The sequence below is a fragment of the Macaca mulatta genome, chromosome 19, assembly GCF_049350105.2.
Source record: "Macaca mulatta isolate MMU2019108-1 chromosome 19, T2T-MMU8v2.0, whole genome shotgun sequence".
Lineage (NCBI taxonomy): Eukaryota > Metazoa > Chordata > Mammalia > Primates > Cercopithecidae > Macaca > Macaca mulatta.
In genome coordinates this window covers 43,312,544-43,338,834 of record NC_133424.1, presented here as the reverse complement: position 1 = coordinate 43,338,834, position 26,291 = coordinate 43,312,544, and the positions used below count along the sequence as shown (strand labels likewise).

The window sequence follows — 26,291 nt, the reverse complement described above, 5'->3', positions numbered from 1 at the left end:
CAGTCAGTCATTTAACATTTTCTTAAAGAGTAATTTCTTCTATAACTATAGATGTTTACATATGGTTTTCTTTTTGGTATTTACATTTTAAGAATTGAAGAAAAACTGACGTTCCTTTTTGGAACTGTTTTTTAATAGCCTTTGTTTATTTTTAATATGTGGCGTTCCAGGCCCTTGCTCTAATGATTTTTTTCACACTGCATTGATAATTAAATTCATTCATTTTCCCAGCTGCACAATTCCTTTAAGTAAAAAGTTATGGGTAATAACACCTCTTATGTTCAAAGTACAGAGGAGAAAAGGGCAAATCAGGATCTTTCTGTCGAGGGGAGTTACACAGTTGAGCAGGTCATGGGTTAGGGCAAAAATCTGTGTACACGTTCTCAGGTATTCAGGTCTTCTTAATTCATAGATTAGGACCCGTGGGTTTTGATTTTCTGATACTGAAAAATATGCCTTTTTCCCCCTTTATGTTCTAAAGATGTAATTTATCTCCTTATATCCTGCTCAGTTTTTTAGTTCATAATTTGTAGTAATAAGTGTCATCAAAAGCACTGAAAGCGTTGGTTTCTCTTAAATGATTGGAGACTGTTTGCATGCTGTTACCAACTCGCATATCTATAAGGAGGGCAGTAAAAGTGAGCTGAGATATTTAGTGACATAAAAAGAACCATGTAGATTTGTGAAAATGTAAAACTGTGATCATGGAAGAGGTTCATGAAGTAATGAGAGAAATGCTTCGTCCCTGGGCTAGTGATTCACTTGTAGCTTCTGTAATTTCATGGATGCTATAAGGATTTGGTTTTTACACATTTTAATTTAGTCCAGAGATGTTCCTATTTTAATTATCCATACACAAGGGCACAGTATCTTTCTACGGTTATTGCTATACGTTACATTTATATATAGCAATAGCAATTTGAAAAAAAAAAAAAACACAACAAAATGCTTTCACCTAGATGACCAAAGGGTTATACTCATTTGTTTTAATGACACTATATGGACCTTTGCATTCTTAAACAGGATTTTCGAATACACGAGATGCAAGCACTCAAGGATGTGCACGCAAACAGATACCTGTCAGAGAATAAAAAAGGAATATGTCCATGTCTCCCCTTTCATGAAGGATTTGCGGGTGCTTTTGTGGCAGCCCCTGAATGGGGGGGTGCCTGGAGCCTCTTGCTTTTCTGTTGAAATCAGAAGGCATTGAATCAGGGAATTTGAGAGCAAAGGGATTCCCACTGAGCCTCAGTGATCACATTTCAATATCTGGAAATCCATTTGCAGGAATGTGACATTTTAACTATCATATTGGACTCAGTCTATATGCATTAGCAAGGAGCTATGAGATAAAAAAACATAAAAATAAATGCACATGCCTAAACATATATCTATGTCTACTTAGTATCTGTTTATAAATATATATGTATGCAATGTATAAAAAGAATAGTCTGATGAAAGCACATGTTGACAAAAACTGAAATGTAAATCACCCAGGTCACACACGCTCTGCTGCTGTGAAAGGCTGATTCCCTAATGGCCAGGGGGTAATTCTTCCCCCTTCCACGGAGAACCAGCGAGCAGAAATCCGTCGCATTTAAGTGAATCTCCTGCAAGCCCTTCTGACCTGGGAGGCTGTGGAACTTCCCGCTGGCTGAGTCAGAGCTGGTCCAGCTTCTCGGGCAGCCCCGCACGGATGCCTGGGGGACTCTGCCCGGAGGCAGGGGACTCAATGTCACAAGCTCAGAGGGTCACTTCTACTAGTAAAGACTTTACTCTCTGGCCAGATGACCTGGTCCCACAGCCCAAGGGAAAACATCGTGCAAAAGGTCCCCTAGCCCACACTGCTCGGGACACAGTGACCTTGGCCTGAGCTTGCTAGTCCTGTCTGTTGAATGGCGTGATGCTTGGCTTGGGAGGAAGGAGAGGAATTTAATGGTTTGTGTGAGTGTCCAGGGTCCTTGGAGGAAGGGCTTTTCCCAGGGTCGTTCACACAATGAATATCTGGGGGGCCCAGTCTACCCACAGATGTATTTTGCTTGGTTCTCAGATTATTTGAAAAAAATTTGAATTTGTCGCCAGTATTTAGTAATTGGAGATTTCACATAATTATCTGGAATTCTGGCTTCATTCAAATGTTTGGAAGTGCTGGGAACACTGGGTCCTTACCACTGTGCAGAGCAATTGATTTCTCTGGATGGTGCAGACACTCCCCAGGCCTGTGCAGACCCCCAACTCCTTGTTATCTGCCTGGCCCTGGTGGACATCTGACTTGCCACTGCAGGTGCTTCTGCAACATTGGTGTCACTGGGGGCCTGTGATCCTTGTTTTCTGGGATGGTTCAGCCACTGCTTTATGCAGCCTTGCCTCCCCTCACTGCGTGACCCACTGAGGTTTGTTACAAGTGACAAGTGGGCTGCAGAGTGTCAGCTACGTCGCTCGAAGGTGGAATCTTGCACGCGACCCGCTGGGGCAGTGCTCTTCAGCATACATGCAAGTCCTCTCCTGAGAACACGATCCTCCTAGACGTCTAGAAGGACCACCAGGTGCAGAAGAACCAGTCGTCAGAGGTTGATGTGTAAGGGGCTTACTGCGTAGCTTCCTCGCGCTCTGCGACAGCTGGGGTTGAGTGTTGAATCCACGCACCTGCCTCAGCTAGGAGCACATTCCTGTGCCATTTAAAGATGCTGTCGCCTCCCAAACCGGGACTTGCCGAGGTCTGGGCTCTCACCCTGCTGCAGTTCCCAGTGAGTTAGTTTTTCTTTTCTTTCTCCCCCAGTAGTGGTAAGATAGGTGTATCTATTGGTATGTGTCTGTGTTTTGTGTTCTTGCTAGGCACAGCAGGATGGAGCCCCAGGCCAAGAAAGCTAAGGTGGGGGTCTCCATTCACTCTCTTCTTGTCTGGCACAAGGGAAGTTGCTGCAGGAGTGAGGGTGGCGCCGTGCAAGGCTGTCCCCACTGCTGGGACAGAGCTCAATGGCCCTGTTTACCCACACCCTCCCCCTTCCTCTGTTGGACTAGGAGTTTCTTGAGGACAGGGCCTGTCTCATTTTCATCTTTGTGTCTAAATGCCTGGGTGGATAGATTCATGGTGAACTGGTTCCGTCTTCTCTATGTATCTGGGATGGGAAGTTGCTAAATTAGCATGGCTGCTGCAATACAGCAGGTATGGGAGGTAGTTTTAGAAGCCTGGGCTGGAGGAGGTGAACCAAGAGGGCCCATGGGCCTGCATTGGAACTTTGACTCTGCCACTTCTCAGCCATTTTCTTACCTAAATGAAGGAGGGGCTGGGTGAGGTTTTTAAGGATACTCTGCCTGTTGAACCTCTTTCTTTCCTTTTCTTTTGTTTTCATTTCTTCTCTCTCTTTCTCTCTTTTTGAGACGGAGTCTCACTCTGTCACCAGTCTGGAGTGGAGTGGTGTGATCTCGGCTCACTGTAACCTCCACCTCCAGGGTTCAAGCGATTCTCCTGCCTCAGTCTCCCAAGTAGCTGGGACTACAGGCACCTGCCACTGCGCCTAGCTAGTTTTTGTATTTTTAGTAGAGGCGGGGTTTCACCATGTTGGCCAGGGTGGTCTTGATCTCTTGACCTCATGATCTGCCTGTCTCGGGCCCCCAAAGTGCTGGGATTACAGGCGTGGGCCACTGTGCCCTTCCTTCCTTTCTCTTCCTCTTCCTCTCCTCCTCCTCCTCCTCCTTCTTTTTCTTCTCCTCCTCCTCCTCCCTTCTCTTCTCTTCTCTTCTCTTCTCTTCTCTTCTCTTCTCTTCTCTTCTCTTCTCTTCTCTTCTCTTCTCTTCTCTTCTCTTCCCTTCCCTTCCCTTCCCTTCCCTTCCCTTCCCTCCCCTCCCCTCCCCTCCCCTCCCCTTCCCTTCCCTTCCTTTCCTTTCCTCCTTCTCTCTCTCTCTTTCTTTCCTCTCTCCCCCCAGCTTTCTCTCCTTTCTCTCTTTTTTTCTTTCTTTCTATAGGGTCTCCCTCTGTCATCCAGGCTGGAATACAGTGGCACGTGATCATATCTCATTGCAGCCTCAACCTCCTGGGTTCAAGTGATTCTCCCGTCTCAGCCTCCCAAGTAGCTGGGACTACAGGCGTGCATCACCATGCCGGGCTATTTTCATTTTTTATTTTTTGGAGACACAGGTTCTCACTATATTGCCCAGGCTGGTCTCACACTCTTGGCCTCAAGCATTCCTCCCACCTAAGCCTCCCAAAGCACTGGGATTACAGGCATGAGGCACCACGCCTGGCCTGAACCTCTTCCTTTCTTTTCTCTCTCCTCTACCTGTGTTGTCTGTCCAACACAACTGCCAGATCTGACCCTGGAACACAGTGTTACTTATACAATGTTACACATTGATTGATTGGAACACCATTTTTTGTCTTTTTGGGATGGAGTCTCACTCTATTACCCAGGCTGGAGTACAGTGGCATGATCTTGGCTCATTGCAACCTCCACCTCCTGGGTTCAAGTGATTCTCTCGCCTCAGCCACCTGAGTAGCTGGGACTACAGGCTCTCGCCATCATGCCTGGCTAATTTTTGTATTTTTAGTAGAGATGCAGTTTCGCCGTGTTGACCAGGCTGGTCTCGAACTCCCGACAAGTAATCCGCCCCCCTCAGTCCCCCAAAGTGCTGGGATTACAGGCATGAGCCACCACGCCTGGCCTGGAACACCATTTTCTTAAGGGTCTCTGAGACCTAACCGTGGTTTGAGCTGGAGGTACTGTCACATACCTGTCAGTGGGCAGCAGTGCCTGTCAGAAGGCCACAATGCCTTCGTTATCAATGCCTTGCCATCCTGAGATGGCACAATGCCTTGCCATCCTGAGACTGTGTGCACACTCTTCTTTTCCTGCCTTCTCCATGAAGCAGCCATACCTGGACCCCGCTGCAGGTGCTGTTAGTGCCAGGACTTTGCCCCTCTCAGAAGCGGGGGCTGACGTTCCCGGAAGTTGAACTTCGATTGACAGCTGGCAGGTTGTTGCTGAGATAGTGGTCACTGGAAAGGTGCATTTGACCCAGACTGGTTTTGGTTTTACTGGAAATCTGTATTCAAAAGCTCTGGTTTCTGTTCATTGTGTCTAAAGAGAAATAAAAATTAATTTAGCATCTGAGACCCCAGTGAGGACAGATCCTATCTCATAACAAGCTCAAAAGGATCTCCATTCTGACCACACAAGAAGAAGATTTTGAGTGAGTTTTGAGGGGATACACAGGATAAGGGAACAAAAGCCCCTCTGGCCTAAGAGGTTAGGGTGAGAGAACGGTAGTTTCCTTAAATATGCCTATCATGCAGCGTTTCTGAGAACATGGAACTGGAAAAAGGAAATTACCAGAATGCCTAGGATGAATGAAATGATTCTTAGCTGAAGCTCTTGGAAGAAAGGCTTTTTTTTCTTTTTCTCAGTGTTGAGACTAAAGGCTTGTTCCTACAAAGGTGTCAGAATAGAGGGTGGCAGGTGCATCTCCAAGGGCTAAAAACTCAGGTGACTGCCCAGGTCAGGCAGGACATATGCGTGGATGAGCACAGGAAGGCTGGGTGCTCCTTGGCCCACGCTTGTGTATTCCTGGCTGAACCCTACCAGAAGAACAGAAAGGGTAGTAACCAAGGGAGGAAGAGCCAGGCACAGTGTGCATCCCTGGAGGCTCACATATATACACATCTCTGCCCTACGCACCCTCTGCCACCTCCTCCCCCAAAGCTTTTGCTGCTTAACTATGTCCAAGTCCCTCCCGTTCTGTAAGAGCTAAGAATTAACCTTGAGTTGATGTCCCTCTTGCTGTGCGTTGCCAGAAATTGATGTATATTTGACTCCCTGCATGTCCTACCCCAGTGTACATTGACCAGATTGTAACATCTTTGATGGGAGGCTGTTTCCCTGCTCCTCCCTGCCATTGTAGCCAGGGCTGGGCAATACAGGGAGTATCCACGTATCTTTCTTTGTGGGTGGGCTGGTGAGGTCAATGAATCTCCGAGGTCTTGCAGGCCTGGGGTTCTCATTGCAAAGGCCATCCAAGACAAACAGGGAACTTGTTTTAAGCATATTGCGTGGAATTCGAAGCAAACGCTGGATCCAAATAGTCGGAAAGGTGGTTGGGGCTTCAGGCTTTCCAAACCCATCTGTAGAGTTATATGATTTACTGAAATACAAGAATGTTCTGCTTTTACTGCTCAGAGCTCCCAATACCCAGTTATTTGTTTTACACATTTTCCCCATTAGAAAATGAAACATAGCAATTAGAAGCCAACCCAGATTGTTCTGCATTTAGGGGTTTTCACATATCTACTTGATAATTTTGTATCTGTAGCAGCTTGGGCATAGCACTCTTAAAGAGCCTTGTTTGGATTGTTGGAATAATGTTTTCCAGTTCAAAGTAACTGTTAGAATGGTCAAAAAAAAAAAAATTGCGTGGCAAAACTCAAGTCTATTAGCCTTGCCGTTCACACCTGCAGTTTCTCTCTATCCAGGTGTGGGGTTAATGCAAGCACCTCAGGTATATTTTCTGGGATTCTTTAGGAAAAGAGATAAAAAAGAGAGAGAGAGAGATAAACCCAAGATGCCTAATCAGAAATTACCTTACTGGTAGTAAAACCCAAATTCATGAGAATGTATAAAAATAGATTTCTTTTAAATGCCAGGGAAGAGATTTGGAAGCGTTTTGGCAGATTGGGATGCATGGGCCGACCTGCGCCAGGTTCTTCTTACGTTAATAAATATTCATTTTGTTTTTTTGGGGGGGAGTCCAAGTACTAAGCAGAGGGTCCTTGTTGTAGAAGTGAGATCTATTTCCACATTGAGAAATTTGAGAAATTCGAATTCTTAAATACCAGGTATTCTTTTCTAAAAATGTAACTCTTTCCTCGCAATTCAAACGGTGCAGGGGGACAGCTGCTCCTGGAGATGGATTCAGCCACGGCCTTTTCTTCTCTCGTGCAGCTAAGCCAAGCCAGGTATGAAAACGGTGCTCCCTTCCCCTTCTCAGACATCTTGTTTTTCTTTCTTGGACACACAGAGAAAGCTTCATTCAATATTGATAGTGTTTTGATACATTAAAATCGAGAGCAAGTCAGAAATCTTATATACAATGTACACAGATGTCAGTTTTTCCTGGTTTCGCCATTTTTGACCAAAAGCGTCAATATTTTACAGGGATTTCTTTTCCCTTCAAAGCCTGCAAGAAGTCCAATTCTCACAGAATGCATGTCCAGTTGGTACTGAAACGGTTCCCCCCAACATGTCTGTGGAGATCGCGTTATTAATATTATTTGAAAAAAATCTACTTACCACTTGTGTTCAATTTAGCAAATTTGGAGCTTGAAAAAAAATCTCAAAATGATTTTCCTTCATCTGGCAGAGAGTAACATTGTTCATAATAAGTAAAAATAAATGTTTTGCCATTCTAACAAATAATGTAAATAAACTAGAAGATATATTTCAAACAATATAGTTCATTTAAATTTATTTGAAAGACAAGGTAAAGAGAGAGAGAAAGAGAGAGGGAGAGATGGAGAGACAGACCTAAGTTGCAGCTGTTCCAAAGATTTCGGGTACAAATGTTCTTTCATTCCTTTGCATGATTTTGATAAAATTAGGTCAAAGAAATGTTCATTTGAAAACAGTGCTTTGTCATATTATCTACAACACATGTCTAGCAAATTTATGAATCCAGCATTCATCTGCGTGAAGTTTCAAATCCTAATGAATGGTTTAGACAGCATTGTCATCAATTTTCCGCAGGTGCAGCTGAGGCAATCAGTCAATTCAATCAAAAGCCTCCGTCAACTTGCGTGGCGCTGTCATTTTTTACATTCGGATTGCTGAAATTAACAAAAACGATCCCTCCCTGAATGCCGTTACACCCCTCCTGCCTTTGGGTGGCGCTTTTGAGCAACGCTTTGCCGTTCGCCGTGCTGCAAGATCTCGCAGCATTTTTTTTAACTTTATACTAACATAATATTTCTTTTGTGATATTATGGAGATAAAATTGCACTGTGTGTTTTAACACACATTACAACAACCTCTTAAGGCAAAAAAGTAAATTCATGCAAATGAGTTATAGAAAGTGAAAAAGATTTCTTGTTCGGTGCGATGCACGGTGGGACCCGGCGCTGGGAAACACTCCAATTGCCAGGTTCTGAACTTCCTCGTCCCTTCTCCTGTCAGGCTGTGCAATAGATTGCAATGCGGGCTCTCAACTTTGGAACTGTTGCTTTAAGATTTAAGAACCAGGCCACCTGGTTGCCTTTATCTTGTGTTTCCTCTGGGTTTACCTTCCACTGCCTTCCAGCAGTCGCTAGAAATCTCCAGGGTGGGCTTTACTGGTGTTGGGAGAGGCACGTTTTATTGCAACCTGGGTGATGAGAATTCTCTTCTTATCATTGCAAGCTATTGAACTCCTTCTCCTCAAAGGGTTAACTCCTTCAAACCCTGCCACTTACCTTAAAAGAGTTAAAGATCCTAAGAAAGAAAAGCTTTGGCTTTTTAACTCATTGAAAAATAACCTTGTTTCCAAAACTCTATGATCTAAGAAGGATTTCAGGCAGTGCCAGTGAGGTAAAGAGAAAACTGCAAGAGACACTCTGCATATGGCGAAGATGAACACTCCTGTCTTCTGTCTCCTAAGAACGCTACCAGGTTCCTTCTAAATCTTTAAAATATATGGACAGACAGAAAGCACTTAGCATCAGTTTCTCCATGATGAATAGAGTTAACCTTTGTAGTTCGCCAAAAGTCAGTAAGTTTTTCTTTCCCATTTGTTTCAGTCGAGCGACGAGTAGAAATGCAGGTAGGACCAGATAAACTCACATTGTCTCGGCCTTTTTGCTTAATGACAGCAGCCGACTGCTTACAGCAGCTGGCAAAAGAGACGTGCTAATATTAACTTATTTAAATAATCAGGTTACATGTAGTGACAGACAGACGCACTCAAATTTATTAAAGTGGCTTGAAAAATATTTAGATGCCTTTCCTTTGCAGACATCATGAATGGTCAATTGCCCCAACATTTCTGTGGCTGCATTAAAAAATACACTTGGTTTCTAGAAGAATGCAAATTCCAAGGAATATAATAAAAATGTTCTTTTAAATAACTAGTTATGTCACTTTGCAAATAGCTTTGATGTAGCATTCCTGCCTGCATAAAGTTGAAGCTACATCTGTGTCAGCCATACCTGCGTTTATGATACCTTCCCTGAGAGAGCAATTAGGGGCTGGTGAGGGCTGGAGTTCTAGCTAATATTTGAAACTACATGTGCGTCTGCAAGCAAAAGGGGAAAAAAGGACTGTGATCATCTGTGAATAGAGAAAAGAATTCTAACAACTCCTACCTTTTAGACACTTGATAAAAAATGCAGTTGGGGGTGCCTGGAGAGTCTCAAGGGAGTGGCTTTTCCGCTGAGAAATGAAGACTGCCACATAGCCGCCAGCCGGGCTTGCTATAGGAAGCTTACAATTCGGCTCTCTTCGGTGGAGTTTGAAGTTAAATGGTCCTGTCTGTTTCTTCTCTTGTTTGTGTCACTTGTTAAAGATGCCTTGAAATGCACCATTATAGTTTCTTTTTAGTTGATTGTAACAGAACTAAGCGAGTCATCTTGCATTTTGGCTACCTCTAATTTCCTATAAGGGCCTATGGAAAAGATCTTTTCTTTTCTTTTTTTTTTTTAATCGCTCAAATATAAAAACATTTGACTTGCTATTACTCTTAATGTAACTGTAGATCTTGTAATAAAAGGTGAAGTGAAATTGAGTGTCCATAAATCAAGCAAGTGAATGTACAGAAAAGAACTAACGATACATATAGTCAAAAATACGTGTAGCCTTAAAGGAGATGCTCGGCATTGTGTGTGTGTTTTAATATTATGCTTTTCATTAGGCTGGACTCTGTTGTACAGGGAAGACAAGTATTTCCATATTTGAATTTTTCTTTCTCTCTTCCAATCCAAAAGAGAATTTCTTTTGTTGTTGTTGTTAGTTTCCTTCTGAAAGGGAAAGAAATTAACATTGCTTTCCCCCCATGAATATATGTGGTGAAAAGCTTGCAGGGTGTTTTGACGAAGCATGCAAAATGTTTTATTAATCAGAGTAATAGAGTAGAAATGAAGGCAGTACGTCTTTAAAAGTGCCTGGGTGTCCAGGTACGCGGGGAGATCCGTAAAACCGTTGACCAAGCACAATGTACGTAGACAAATGTCTTCTCATTGTGTGATGCGTGAAGGCCATGATAGATGGCTTCTAACAACAAAGCGTGGCCACAGAGACAAAATTAGTGTTGTTTTAATTACCAGTGTCTGTAATGTTATCTATCCATAACTGCCTGAAATAGACCGTCACAGAGGGTCAGAAGGCGACCCGAGCTCATACTTCCACACGCAGCTTCCTTATCGGTACTGGAGTTGTAACAGCAGTGTGCTTAAAAAAAAAAAAAAAAAAAAAAAAGAAAAAGAAGAAAAGAAAAAGTTTAATTCTTTACTTGAAACATTTATTTATAACAAAAAAATTGTTTCTTGTTTAAGGGAAGTGCCTTTATCTTTTTCTTTCAAAGCAGATCTTATTAAATGCTATTTGGAGGTCAGAGTAATGGGCAGAAAATGGGACTGGCCTTGACATTCTTCAACGAAAGTTTACACTCTCGGAGCGGTGTTTTTTGTCAGTCACAAATAGCATTATGACACTAATAGGAAAGAAGGTTCTTTATTTTTGAAACCTCCTTGAGCTGAGATGGGGCTGCTCTTCAGACATTAGTAAGTGTGTATATTGTGAAGATGAAGTATCCCTTACTTTCTGAGCTTGCGGGAGATGAAAGATAGGCCAGTTTTTGAAAATGGCCTGCGTGGCACATGCTATAAATGAGCAGGGAAAGCAATCGAGCTAATAGATTACAGTAATTATCCAATCTTTGGCTAGTTTGTATTGGCAAACTATAAATACAGTACACATTAGAACAAGGTGCTTTCAGAATGTACATGAAAGGTCATTGTAATTTGCAAGTCGCTAGTCATTAGAATATGCTAAAAACCATTGCTTCAGGGCTCAGATTTTAATGATGAATACATTGATTATTAAGTAGCAGAGGAAAAATGTACAAGAGCGGCTGTGGTGTAATGATAGGTCGCTTTATTTTGGGAAGGAAATCAACTCAGCTTCAGAATGCAGGCATTGAGGAATATAATTGCAGTGAGGAAAATTCCTCAGAGGAGCTTGGCACATATTAAAAGCAAAAACTTGAGACATGTTTGTGATAAGATTACTAATAAATCTCTGGTAAGTCTTAGACTCCTGACAATAATACAGCAACAGAGTACTTCATCTTCTCCAAGCTTTAGAATTTAAGATCAGTCACAAACAATCTAAATTACGACTGATACTAGGCAGATGCAGTACTGGACGATGTTGCTTGTCATAAATCTCTCGTTCCTTATATGCAAATTAAACTCCATTTTAAAAGATAATTTTTCACATGGTGATCGCCTTTATTTGTGAAACGCTGGTGATTTTTAATGGGGAGAGAGAAGAAGCCAGGCTCTATATCCGGGAATGATTTCGTGCAAGAGGGGAGGCAGGAGCCTGTCATCTGGATGCTTCGGGTGGGGCACCTTGACCGGCTTTGGAGAGAAGTTAGGGACCAAGTTGGGCTTAAATACAGCCACGCTGTGCCTAGAAGCTGCCTTGGCTGCTGGCTGCAAGGGGAAGTCCCTGAGTTGCATCTATGTTGCAAGGCTTTCTGACTTTTCTGTTTCAGAGGGGTGTGCCTGTTTCTGCTTGTTCTGGGATGGAGGCATTTTCTCTGACAGTCACCCGCCTCCTGCCCTCCTCCTGCCCCGTTCTGTCTCTGCTGAGGAGTTTACCCTCTGCCCCTTGAACCTCATTTCTCCTAGCTGGCTATGGGCCGAAACCCGGAGTAACTCCTCACACGGCTGTCCTGGGTATCTTTGCCAAAAGAAGTCAACACGGAAACGGCCTGTAGTCCTGAGTCCTGTGCCAACCGTTATCACTGTTTTTTTTTTTTTTTTTTTCATTTTAAGAGCAAAGCACCAGGGTCCTGATAGATAGAGAGGGAAGGCTTGCTTTTCCTCATCACAGTCTGTACTCATGAAATGTTTGTCTCTGAAGCCCTGGATTTTTACTGCAGGGCTGTTGATGGGAAACTTGGAAAGAATAAAAAAAAAAAATGTAAAGAGTGGGAAGCACCTGCCTTTTCTGAAATCCATCACTCTGCTACGTCATTCATGGACCTCGAGGGTTATAGGAGATGCTCAGCCTCTTTGTTGAAGCCACAGGGCAGTGAGACCAGGTGTGTTGAAGGCCTCTCCAGGGCCCCAGAGACAGGGATGCTGGCTGGCATTTATCTGGCAAAAGAGTAAAGCAAAGGGATTTTCACACCGTACTGGGTTCACCGGGGTAGTTTGGGGGCAGGGTGCTTGGGATAATCTTATTCTATATACACCTCCAAGGAAATATCAGGACCAAGGGGCCAGGTGGCCAAGTGTTTTGTAACGAGGAGCAGCACCATCCTGGAAATCTGGGTCCAATCAGAGGTTGGGCAAATTCTTCTTTTCCCCTGGTGCTATCAGGATGGAACTCCTACTATTTTTCCATTGTTTTCTTGGAAATACATTGGCAGGTCCCAGACAAGTGTTGGGAAGTTTGTATTTGCGCTTCCTTTTGTCTTTCTGTCGTCCTACCCCCACACCCTGAACACACACATACACACTCTCTCTCTCTCTCTCCCTTCTCTCTCTCTCCCTTCTCTCTCTCTCTCCCCTCCTTGTTCCCCCGTCTCTCCACGTCCTCTCCAAATTAACAAACTTAAAACAAAAACCAAGTGCTTGTTGATCAGTGCTGACAAAACCTGTTCCAGGAGGAAGGGACTAGTGGCTCCTTGGGGGCAGATGCGGCGGGAACCAGGTGGAGCGGCACATCCCTCTGGGTCCTGTGTAGCTAGTCATTTTATCAGCCTGTGCATTAAGGGGCAACACCACACAAGGGTAAGAGTATAAACATGCTTTACAATTCTCAGCTCCCTAGCATAAGAATACTTCCTGCGTGGATGTAAATTTACAACAGGTGCTTATCAAATGTGAAAATGCTTGCAAATCAGAAACAAACTTAAGGGTGAACATATCTCAGTGACGGCTTTTGCAAGGGCTGTGCTTGATGTTGGGCTATAATGTTGTTCCTCTTTAGTTTCTACATGAAGTGTCTTTCCATGGTTTGCCACGGGGAGAATGATGATGGCTGAGCCTCAGACACTGGTGTGAAGATGCAGATTTGTTTAATGAAATCCGTATTTACCATTGGGTTACAAACACAGCTAATATGCCCTACATTCAAAGGAGAGATCTTTACTCTGAGAACTAATATTTTCATTAATTGTGTCTTTCTACCAGAAGGCAGACATCATCTAACCATCTTTGCAGCGTAACTGCACCTGTGATAGAAACGGTTTTCAACCGTCCCATTCTCGATGACTAAAATGTGTTGTATTTGTAACATAAGGCAATAGCTTCTTTTCTTGGTTTGCCTGTCCTAAGTGGTGAATTCTCCAGTATAATCGGGCTGCGTGTGCTTTTTCTGATTTGCACTTTTTGTTTTGCAGTTTTAAAACAGGCCCCACCCCTTTGCCCCCCAAATCTTTCAGGTTTGCTTGTAAGATGTACTTGTTGTGCAGGAAGTAATTAGCCTGTTACAGAGATATTAATTAACATGTTGAAAATGTTTTCTTTATTAATGAGAAATTCACACATTCTATTTAAATTAATTTGTATAGTTTAAAATTAATTTATCGTGGCCTTTGATGACCTCAGATCTACGAAGACAAAACTGGAGTATTGTACTAACTGTTAAACCATTCATTAAACATTTTATGCAAATAGTGTTTGTTTATAAACAAATTAACTGCAAGGATTTTCAAAACAGGTGCTGTGTTGTGAATGCGTACTAAATGATGTGGTACTGAAAGAATTAATTAGACCTTCAAATGTAATTAGTTGCAATAATTTGCGTGATTAGCGGCTTGGTTAAGAAGTAAGACACACACATTGTAATGCATGGGAGAGTCACTGCAGTAGCTTTGTTTTTCATATGGTGAGGATGAGTCTTCTCCATGTCTAGGAAATTTTTCAAAAAATTGCTGACATAGCTGCAGTTAATTGCCAAGTATCCTGTGGGGGGTAATGTTGTTGTTGTCGTCTCTTTTTTTCCTCTTTCTCCCTTGGCTTCTTGCAATGCATAGCCACTGGATGCAATGCTGTTTATTTGCACCTTTATGAATTTTTAAAAGAGAAAGTTGTTAACCCCAGATCTTTTCATCCCCAGAGGATATGACAATACTTAACACTTTGAGGGTTAAAAGACAGTACACAATTATTATAAGCCAAATGAAACATGTCCTGCATTTCAAGAGCGGCTGTTATCGCTCAGGGAATAGCGACAGTCATTTTTTTCTTGACGTTGCAGTGGAAGTGTCTCTTCTGTTCTTTCAAAAGATGGGCCTCCACTGTGAACAGTTTAGTCCGATGGGCCACGGAAACTGGTCCTTGTCACTGCTGATGGCTTGTTTACATGTGGCTGGTGTTCTAGAGGCAAGGCCATTGAGATCCCTGGGACCACGGCTTTCAGATGGATTTATTCTCTAGGGCCATGTTGCTGTGAGATGGCACTCAATGTCTTAGGGACCCTCCGATCTCTAACCTCTATGCTGAGACCTTCCATAGTACGGTCCTGCTTTGAAGGATCCTGGTGAAAAATAGACCAGAGTGATTTCATTTCTTCGTTTGTTCAGAAATATTCACTGGGTGCTCACGAGGCACCAAGGCCCTGTTTTAGGCTCCAGGGGGATGCGGTAGTGACTCATATACATGATGTCCTTTTCTTGTGCAGCTTCATTGGGTGCAAAGGCAAACAAGCGGCTGCCAAGTCTCAGACAATTTCAGCTCTGAAGAAATAGGAACTTGGCTGATTTCCCCTTATTTAAGTACACAATTCCTGTTGACGCACCTCTGAACAACTGTCACTCTTGTGCCCTCCCTGGGCAATAGTGACATCCGGTACTGGAGGAGATGGAATAGAGGGAAGGGTAGTTGGTTAAGGGGTGAGCCAGAGCTCTAAAATAAGCCTGTGGTGTGCCTGTGTGTGTGTGTGTGTGTGTGTGATGTATCCTGCTGTTCCCAAAACCGACTAAATGACAGAAAGACTTGAAATGCATGGTTTCACTGGTTTCACATTTTATGAAGGCTCCTTTACCCAGGAGGAGAGTTGAATTATCTCGTCCCTTCCCTACCACACTGAATGACCTTGGGCAGGGCCGGGGTGAAATCTGATTTCCCTTCCAGCTCTAGACATCAAGGATTCTACTCTCAGCCTTGGAGAGGTTGAGGATCTAGAGACAAAAAAACTTGTGAGTTTCCGTAAGACCACAGCTTTTCCTCCTCTGAATTTCTTGGCGGTGTTTGATTCCGTTCATCCTCATTTTCAGCTGGTGTTTGCAAAGCAGTCTTTAAAATAGGCCCTTTTTGGATGATGTTTGAACTTGAACAAAATTAACATTTGCGTGTCATCAGTAGCTGCAGTGCATCATTCTGGGCAGTGAAGGATGAAAAGTCAAGAATGTGGGCCGCTTGATTAAAATGAACAATCCAGGAAAGTTCGGAAAGATGGATACGCAGAGCTCGCCTGCTAATTTATGTGGACTCGATTCCAATTGCAAAGGAACATTTTTTTCCCCTTTGAAACTTTTAAGAAATTAGGTTTTAAAGCTGAACTGGTGCACCACTCAACTTAAAATAGAAGAGAATTTGATTTTATGTGGTGCCTTTCACATTCCTGCACTCTATATAATAGCACACATCAGAGCTCCTGGCTGCAGGGTGGCTGGCAGGCCGGGCTAGGTTGAATGATTTCCTAAGAAGGGGATGAACAACCATCCCCTTTGCAAAATACTTGGAAAGAGCTTCCTGTGGGGTTTTAAAGCTTCTCTCTTCAGGGCCTTTGCACATTTTCTCCCTCCCTGGACTGTGAACATGGAGGAAATATTTACTGGGGTCTTAGGAGCTCTGCACACAAATTGTCCTCTGTGCGCAAATACCATCCTAAATATTTACTGGGACCTTAGCACCTCTGCCCACAAATTGTCCTCTGCATGCAAATACCATCCCGTCCTAGAAGATTCAACTAGAATGTTGTTTCCTACTCCCCAAGGTAACATTAATAGTTCCTTCCTCTGAAGTAACCTCTACAGTAGTATTATCAATTATTGGGCTCTGTTGTGTGTGTCCTTAGGAAAATGAGTGCCCTTGACTGAGCCTCACCTGCACATTGGAGCCATGCATACAATTGCCTGAAGGTAGAGGGAGAAAGCTCAAACTAAATGCCCAGCGTGCAGGCTCTTGATAAAAGTCAACATACCCTCTTGCTTCCTCTACCCCTGCATGGGGATGAGTGCTGATGAGCAGACAACAGGCAAATGAAACCTATCTCCCTGCCCACAGGCTAGAAGGGGACTGGCGACAAGTCATGGACGGTCCCATATGTCAGCTATTCTTGAGTTCCCAACTGATTGCAATAGTTACTGCCTTTTGAGAACAGACACATTGTTCACATATTACCAAGCAAGACCCAAATAGAGACCTAACTGTTCTCCTTACTGGTGTATGTATGACTTCTCTTATGAGCCTCAGTTTCCCCAATTGTGAAATGAGCTGTTCTGGTGCATTAGGGCTGCTTTCCACTCTGATACTTTAGGAACCTGTATTTGGCTTTGAAATAATTATAGAATCAGGAGAAAAATTAGACCAAGGTATTTTCTTTGCCCTATGATTTTTTTTTTTTACAGATTCAGTTTGAGTTATATTCTCTCTCTCTCTCTCTCTCTCTCTCTCTCTCTCTCTCTCTCTCCCTCCAGTGTGATATATGAAAAAACAGACTTTAAAATGTACCTTGTAGAATAATATTTGGATTAGAACAGAATGCTATTCAAATATGCGTTCAGGTGATTTCTGCTTAAGCATGTTTTGGGTAAAAAAGTTAAAAATGGGGAGATTCCCTTAGACTCCTTAGACTTAGGGAGCTGGAGCTGGAGGTAAGTTGCAAGGAAGGAGGAAGTGGCTATCCAGAGGAATCTAGGATATCTCTGAGGGTCTCACTACCCTGGATACAGGAATGGTGGCTCTGTGGTAGAGGGCTTGAGCAATGTTAAAAACGAGGAAATAATCTGAGCAACCACAATGATTAATACAACACTCGTCTTCAAAGAGCCATGAGATCTTTAGTATCTACAAAATATATGAGGCTTCAGTTGAAGTTTTTATCAGAGAGATGCAGCTGGGGTTTTATTTCATCTTCACTCAGCTGAAGGCAACCTTGAGGGCTGGATGGAAGGGGGTTGAGGTGGGCGGAGAGAGGTCTGAGGATAGAGAAGCAATATCCCAGCATAGGCACCTCGGGAAGCTTGGCGTTCTGTGTTGGCATACAGAAAAGTACAACAGGGGACTTGTTTGGTGTCAGATACAGCTGGCTTGAATGGTATCAGTCCTGGGTGTCACTCTCTCCTCTACCATTGACCTCTCCCAGCCTCAGTTTCCTCCTTTTTTTTTTTTTTTTTTGAGATGAGGTCTCCCTCTGTTGCTCAGGCTGGAGTGCAGTGGTGTGATCTCAGCTCACTGCAACCTCAGCCTCCCGGGTTCAAGCTATCCTCCTGCCTCAACCTCTCCAGTAGCTGGGATTACAGGCATGTGCCATGATGCCTGGCTAATTTTTGTATTTTTAGTAGAGACAGAGTTTCACCATGTTGGCCAGGCTGGTCTCGAACTCCTGACCTCAGGTGATCCGCCTGCCTTGGCTTTCCAAAGTGTTGGGATTGCAGGTGTGAGCCACCGCTCCTGGCCAATTTCGTCCTTTGAATACTGGTAATGTATATGCCCTACTGTGCAAGGTTTTTTTTTTGTTTTTTTTTTGTTTTTTTTTTTTGAGGACTGGAGAGAACCTAGGGCAGGGTCCTATGCATAAGTGGAAGTCACCTGAACACATATTTGAACAGCATTCTGTCCTAATAGCATTCTGCCCTAGACAGTGCTTGCAGAGAACAGACACTCAACAAGTGTATGTGAATGTGCATAGTAACGTTATTCCCTCAGGTTTTCAAGTGCACATTTCAGATTGGGGCCTGGCCCTTCACTGTTTTCTCTCTCCACTCTGTTTTGAAGAGCTCATTGCTTTTCAAAGGAGCTGTTGATGGACTGTGTTATGTTGTAGGTTCCAGCCTGAACATCTCCAAGTAACAATTTTGGAAGCACACGCACATATACAAAGAAGTTAGAGGTGTGAGAAGACTAGCATTGGAGAGAGGCTCAAAGAAGAGGCCACATCATCTGATTCGTGTAAGAATTCACTGATCTTGTCTCCAGGAGGGACTTAGGGTCGGCGTTGCTTCGTTTGGTCAGTTTCCCTGGAAGGTAAGGGGTGAACCCATCCAGGGCAGTGCCGTTGCCAAGCAGTGTGTTTTTACTTGGAAATTCCTTTCCACATCTGAGGCACAGTGATGACTCATCTGACTCTCGCTTTTCAACTCATTTCCTCTGGGGTAATTCTCTCTGGAGCCCGTGCCCAGATGTTTTTTTTTTTTTTTTTTTTTTTTTTTTTTTCAACCATTGGCAAGATGGAAGGGATGCTGGAGAAAAAGTTTTTCCGGTTCCCAAGCATCAGCAAATTTGAGTGAGCGTCCAAAGGTAATTGTATTAGGCAACATACTAGTCTTACTCTAATGGTCTTATGAGCCCCAATGATAAAGTGTGTACGTTCCAATGATTATAGGAATTTTATTTTCATCTGGTTTTTATATTGCTATAAATATTTTGCATTTACCAAATAAAGTGGTTGCTATGTAGAGATCATAACTTCTGAGACCTAAATTTGCTTCAGATGATAGGCAAATTATAGAGTACAATATGTGATCAAACAGCAGTATGGAAAACTTAAATAGAGTGAGCCCTGAGGACGAAGCCTGCTTAAAACTATGGGGGATGGAATAAATGGGAGTTTCAGCAAAGCTATCGCTGATTCCAGCAGATAAATTATGCTCTGCCTTTTTGTATCTCTTTGGGACTGTACTACATAAATTATGACCAAATATAATTTAGGCTATCAGCCTATATTTCTGAACATCCATCTTGTACATTTTAAGTACAAAATTACCATTTTGCAGAAGTATAAAATTGAGACAAATTTTTTTCTATCTGTGCATTTAACTTCTGCATACTTTATAGCAGCTAACGGGTTCGAGAGGACCTCATTACCATCCGGAGGGGACGTTAGCCCCGCGACTATATAACTGTATTAAGATCTACATAAACGGGAATAAAGTTCGAGGGACAGTGGAATGTGGAATTATATATTCTTTCTTAAATGGAGATGTAACTTTTATATAAAACTGCTCGTCGCTGCTTTTCTGAATAAGAGTCGCTGTTTATACATTCAAACTTCCTGATGGAGGAGGCTGTGTTTAGGAAAACTCCTTTTAAAACAGGCAGAAAAGGGCAGGCTCTTGGTGGCAAAGGGGACCTTCCAGAGATCCCTTGGCCATGGGAGCGATGATCTGGTCTTGAACTCTGGCGTGGCCCACGGAGACGACAGTGACTTCTTGGAGCCTCATTCTACTGCCCCCCAAGTACCACCTCCTCCGATTTCTGAGTGATATGAGTTGGGCAAGTCAGACAGGGCCTGTGCCCACCCATCAGGGATGAGGCTCCCTCGAATGACTTCACCTCACTGGCTTCTCGGGAGGCCTGGGTCTGGGTCGGGGACTGTACTGGACTATGAAGCAATGAGAACAGGCAGGGATTTGGGGGGCGGGGGACCAAGTTCACTTTCCCTGACAATTGCGGGTCTTCTGAGGGTGCTTGGCAAACCTTTGGCCAGGGACTGGGGCAGCCCAGGTTTCTTCCATGCAGACCTGGGTTCTTCACGACCCAGGGTAACATTGCTCTGACAACTGTTGTTGCATCTGAGGACAAATTTTCTACTTCTGAGCTTGCAGCATCTTTTGAGCTGGAATGGAGCCTCTTGTAGCTCACAGCATGGCGCAGTGGGAGGTGCAGGTGGCAGGGGGTCGTTAAGACTTTGCACCCTTTGTGCCAAGTGGACAGCACCGTATAATCCTCACCTCATGTCCCGTCACTCCTCTATAGACAGCAGTTAGTTTTTGAAAGATCTTAGAGAATTTCTCCCCTTAATCTTCTTTTGCTTCATTTCCCCCTCTCCCTTATGTATGATTCATTTCCCCCTCTCCCTTAAACTAGTTTTTTTTTTTCTTTTTCCTGTGTCTTTTCTCTGCTCCTGGGTGCGTGTCTTTTTCCTTCCATTTCGTCTGTTTTTCTGTCTATCTTCTTTCTTACCCTCCTCCGATGGCCAAATTGCAGAACGAACTTATATTTCAGCCAAACAAGGTGGCTTGTTGGTCTACTTGATGTGAGGTGTTGCAAGCTGAGTCCCTCAAGAGGCTGCAATCCAAGTGAAGAGCAGCTGACCAGGTGCACAGAGAACAGACGGTCAGGGCTCCCATCTAGCCGGAGGTCTGGGCAGCAGTCACTGCTGTGGAATGTTCGGAGATGGGAGTGATGATACCAGACACGGATAGGAGTCATCACACAGGTCAAATAACAGGACAGATCCCTGTTTCCTCACCTGTTTTGGGAAAATACTACAGAGAAAGAAGGGCTTATGCAGAGACAGGTGCCTGTCTCTGCTCTACGGGAGTGGCTTCGGAAGGACAGAAGTCCCAGCTCTGTTTGGTGGTTGAGCACACTGCTCTAAGAAGGCATCAAAAGGAACTTCTTTCATGAGTAAGGTCTGGTCATGTTTACAATGGAAGATTCTTCCTTTTTTTGAGACAGAGTTTTTCTCTGTCACCCAGGCTGGAGTGTAGCAGCTGCAGGGGTGCGATCTCAGCTCACTGCAACCTCTGCCTCCCAGGTTCAAGGGATTCTTGTCCCTCAGCCTCCTGAGTAGCTGGGATTATAGGCATGTGCCACCATAGCTGGCTAATTTTTGTATTTTTAGTAGAGATGGGGTTTTGCCATGTTTGCTAGGCTAGTCTTGAACTCGTGACCTCAAGTGATCCATCCACTTCGGCCTCGCAAAGTGCTGGGATTACAGACATGAGCCACTGCACCCAGCTACAGATTTCTCATTTTTTATAGGGGAAAATTCATAGGGGTACCTGGGGGGCTGTATCCAGAGTTGGCTCTCCTGAAGGGGCTCAGAGCTCACTGTAGGCTTGACACTGTCTTGGGTTCCCCAAATTCAGGGAAAATGCATCCAGCAGGAGAACTTCGACTCTTTCCATCATTGAGGAAGTGACTGGCAAAGGAGGCGATGAGAGGCAGATGCACTGAGACCTGGGAACCAGGATCTATCAAGCCCAGGTGTCCCAGCCTCGGGCAGGGATGTCCGCTCAATCATCCCCTCGTTAGCTATTCAGTCAATGTCTATTGAGGACCTACTGTGAGCCAGGCAGGTTCTACTTCAGTGACTAAGATACATCTATACCTTGCAGACCACCAGATAGCAAGTAAGCAGTATAATACATAAATTAAAAAACTTCTAGTTGGTGATGACTAGAAGACTAGCATTGGAGAGAGGCTCAAAGAAGAGGCCACGTCATCTGATTTGTGTAGGAATTCCCTGATCTTGGCTCCAGGAGGGACTTACGGTCAGGACTCCTTGGTTTGGTCAGTTTCCCTGGAAGGTAAGTTTGAGACTTTCTTCGAAAAACAGAGCAGAGGTATCATTTAGAAAGTGCCTTGAGTTGGTGGCTACACTGGGGTGAGTGGCGGGAAGTCCACTCTGAGGCGGTGACTCCTGGGCTGAAGCCTGTTGGATGAGAAGGAGCCGGCCGTGGAAAGGGGGAGCAGCAGAGGGGACCACGTCGGGACAGCCAGCGTGAGGATTGCGAAGACACCACCCCTGCTGGTTCTGTCATCCTCTGGGCTCACTCATGACAGCTCTGAGGGTAACCACAGCAGAGCATTGAGTCAAACCGGTGAGGAGGCAGGGTGGGATTGTGGTAAATGTCTCATAGATAAGCATCCTGAGGTTCAGAAGAACTGGTCACTGTCCCAAGGTCACGCAGTGAGTGAGTGACAGAGGGGGCATCTGAACGACAGCTTCCTGGTTAGACTTCCTCCTACTGTTCCTTCTGCATTTTCAAGTCCAGATGGAGTATCCAGGAGGTGCTGCCATCAGACGCATGTGCTGTGTGTCATTTCCCATTCAGGACCTTGTAAATCATCGGCAGCAGTTTTGAGAGTTGAAGCAACATTAAACCTTGAGGAGGATTTGAGAGTTGAAGCAACATCAAACCTGCTTGAAGAGGGTGCTTCTTCCCAGTGGCTGCCTACCACCACTCCCCCAGGTTGTGACACTGCACACTGTAAGGGCTACCTCATGTCTAGTGGGGTGAATATGGATGGGGACCCTGCCCTGTGCACTGGGGTGCAATGATCCTATGGCTCAAGCATGCCCATAAGTTGCCTGCAAATAGTGAGTCCAGAAGAGCTGGGGGCTGGCTCTGTCCATACATCAACACTCAACTGCTCTCTTAATGCAGAACTCAGATTCAGAACAGGTGCAGGTAGAGATCGGCTTTGAGCAAGGACAGATGGACACCACCACACTGTATCACTGACTCTGTTCACTCCCCCAAAGCCCAAGGTCACACCTTTGGCAGAGCCTGGGTTATCAGAGCTGAGACCAACTCTCACCACCTTCAGGTGCTGGGGAAACGACCCATTCATTTGCTGAGAGGAACACAACCGCCCTGACCTGGAAATGTACCCATTGGCATTATCAACACTTTATTCTTGTGATGGATCACCCCAGGAAGCCAGGCTGTAATCCGAAACCACACTGTCAAATCACCCTGGGAAGCAAGATTGTGGGCCATTGTCATGAGCATATTCTTTACTAAAGACAACTGGAGATGTCCAGCCAGTTTGGAGCTAAGCCTGAGATCTGTGGGAAGAGCTTGGGTTAGCACCTGGAGTGATAGGTAAAGCTATGGCCGGGGAAATGGGGCAGATTGTCAGTGGAAGCCTGGGGACCACCACCAACCAGGGACAGGTCAAGAATGAGGAAGTCCTGGGTGGAGCTGAGCTGGAGTGGTCATGGAGGAAGGAAGAAAACCCGAGGCCAAGCGGGTAGATAGTTTCAAGATGACAGGAGTGTTCAGTGGTGATGAACACAGCAGCTATGTTCAGCCACACAAGGACTGAGGAGTGGGTGTCCATGAGATCTGCCTAGGGGAAGGTCACTGATGATGGACTGAGTGAGAGGGAGGAGCTCATCACGTTAAGAGTGGTTAGTTTGTTGGTTTATGGTAGGAGTGCTTTAGCTGGTGGTGATGGGGAGAACAGAGTGGAGGAGATAGAGGACCGTGGGTGACAGGGAAGAGCAAGGAGGGAAGGTTGGTCTTCAGTGGTTGGTGAGACAGGCAGGAAGGTGTCTCCATGAATGTAGCTAAATTTGGAGGTGGAAGGATGAGGTCATAAGAGCACTGGGAGGAACAAAAGAGGAAGCTGAAAACAGGCGGAGAGCCCTGATGGAGGGACCCAGGGCGCAGCGGAGATGGGGGCCCATATGCAGTGCTACACAGTGGAGAAATTCTTACCATTAGCTCTCAGTCACGTGGGAGCAGGAGGGGCGAGCAGGGTACAATCTCTGTAGGTTTAAGGACAAGGAAGAAATGTAGAATAACTGAGTGCCCAGCTGAGACCAGTGTGTTCTTATGAAGCAGTGTGGGTTCTGGGCTGTGTGGGAGGGAGGAGCTGCCAGGAGGGACTGATGCAAGGGGCAGGGGGCTGGCGTCACTTTCCTGCAGGTCTCTGGGAAGAAAACCCGGCGTCTGAAGACTGGGAGCAACGGCGGCTGTGGTCGAGGGGAGGACATGGGGATGTTAGAGTTCTGAGACCCGTCCCTCCCACCCTGTGGTGACGACACTATTCTGGGACACTGCTGGGCGAGGGTGACTGAAGTGGAAGAGCTCGCAGGCCTGAATCCTGGCTTTTCTGCGTGAGATTGAGCGAGATACGTCACCTTTTTGGGCTTCCCCTGCGATGGCGGTAATGATGGTGCTTCCATGATAGGATTGTGTTACCATGTGGCAAAGCAGAATTGAGTTGGAACCTGGAAGAAACGACCCATGTGGTGCCTTAGGCCAGGGCAGGGCTTAATAAATGATTGCCACTATCGTTGTCATCGTCATCATCATCATGACGTCATAGAACCAGGGTTCTAGAAGGCTCCATGGCAGGGAGTAGGATGGTAATTAACAGGGGAAGAACTAGGAAAGAGGACACGCAGGGCCACAGTAAGAGATGGACATAAGAGTAAGTTTAGGGGCCGGTATGGGGAGGAAGCATTGCAGTCCCCCCGACTGTGTGTGTTATGGAGATGGGAGCTTGTTCGCCTCCAGGTTTCTGATCTAGGCCCAGCCGAGGGTCTGTGGTAGAGCCTGGTCAGCTGTGAGGGAGACGGCGAGTGCCCCTGCAGGTGGGGCCTGCTCTGGGTGTGTCTGGAGCATGGATGGACCCGCACGCCTGAATGTACTGTAAGGCAGGGCCATGTGGTGAGGCAGGGATGGGCCGCAGGGGAGTTTACCATGTGTAAACCCAAGTGCTTCTTTCTTCTTTGCCCCGTGCCTCAGTTTCCCCACGTGTGGCATAGAGAATTGGAGAAGGTGATGTTTTAATTCCTTTCTGTACTTCCATTCTCTGATTCCAAGTCTCCCTTTCCTGATGTTTTTCTGAAATGCCACCCTACCCACTCACCCTGAGTGGTGAGAAGCTCAAGTGGACGAAGTCACATAGTGGGCACCAGGTGCTTCCCCTAACAAAAGGGTGGTGCTTCTTTGATGGCTGTGAGCAAACCATTTGCACAAATCAGGGCTGCTGAAATACAGAGTGGAAACATGTTTGGGGGAAATAAGCCCAGTCCTCGAAGAGAGATGGCTCCAAGGTGAATTGTACCCATAGGATGGTGGGGAATGTCCCATAGGTTTTGTGGGACCTCCTTGAGCAGTGTCTGTGGTTGGTCTTACCTGATAAAACCAAGGGGTGAGTAAAAATGTATGTGGGTCTGGGGAGGGAAGGAGAGGCAGTGCAGGGCATGGCCTCACTGTTCCAGCTTTCTGTATCGATGTCGAAGACGTTGACCTCTGCTTCAGACGGCAAACTCCATTTTGCAAATTGGTTAGCGGGTGGGGTATTTTGGTCCTCTCCAGTAGGTCTAGGGGCAGAGGGAAGCATGTCTTGTATCATCGACCCATTTGTGGAGTCCCAGGAGGTCTTGGCAACTGGACTTAAGGTCACTGAGAGGAAGTGGAGCCCTTCTAGCTGCTTCCTAACATGCACACCCGAGCGTGGGCATGCACAGCCAGGACGTTCGGGACATGAACTCGAAGAAGCAAGGAGATCCGTCTGGAACAGCAGGACAAGGAACAGGGAAGTGAAATACAAATGGAAAATACCGGTTGCCTCAATGAGATACCATCCGACACCAGTCAGACTGGCTATCACTAAAAAGTCAAAAAATAACATATGTTGGCATGGATGTGAAAAAAAGGGAACACTTACATATTGTTGGTGGGGAGGTAAATTAGTTCAACCTCTTTGGAAAACAGTATGGAGATTCCTCAGAGAAATCATGACAGGACTGCCATTTATCCTGCAATCTCAGTACTGGATATCTACCCAGAGGTAAAGAAATCATTATAGTATTCATCAAGTATATATTAATCATTATAATGTATACTTATATTCATTACAGCACTATATATATTATATAATATATTCATTACAGCACTATTCACAATAACAAAGTTGTGGAACCAGCCTTAGTGCCCATCAACAGTTTACTGGATAAAGAAAATGCGGTACATATACACCATGGAATATTACACAGCCATAAAAAAGAATGAAGTTATGTCTTTTGCAGCAACATGGATGCTGCTGGAGGCCATTATCCTATGTGGATTAATGCAGGAACAGAGAACTATACACCATGTGTTCTCACTTATAAGTGGGAGCTAATCAGTGGGAACACACAGACATAAAATGGAGATAATAGACACTGGGGACTTCAAAAGGGAGTAGAGTGCGAGTGAGGCAGGTGTTGAAAAATTTCCCATCAGGGATAATGTTCACTGTTCGATTAATGGATACACTAGAAGCCCAATTCTCACCAGTATGCAATATACTTATGTAATAAACAGGCACAGGCACCTCCTGAATCTAAAATTAAAAAAAT

General features: G+C 44.9%; 1 long non-coding RNA gene across 1 annotated transcript; it reads right to left on the bottom strand.

The window, feature by feature from the left end:
- Positions 1-955: 955 nt before the first annotated feature.
- On the bottom strand, positions 956-24,226 carry LOC114673998 (uncharacterized). Its single transcript, XR_013410403.1, has 5 exons — positions 24,081-24,226; positions 12,847-12,952; positions 12,190-12,343; positions 4,854-5,078; positions 956-1,077 (listed from the first exon to the last, which is right to left on the bottom strand). It is a non-coding gene; the product is annotated as an uncharacterized LOC114673998 (long non-coding RNA).
- Positions 24,227-26,291: the final 2,065 nt, after the last annotated feature.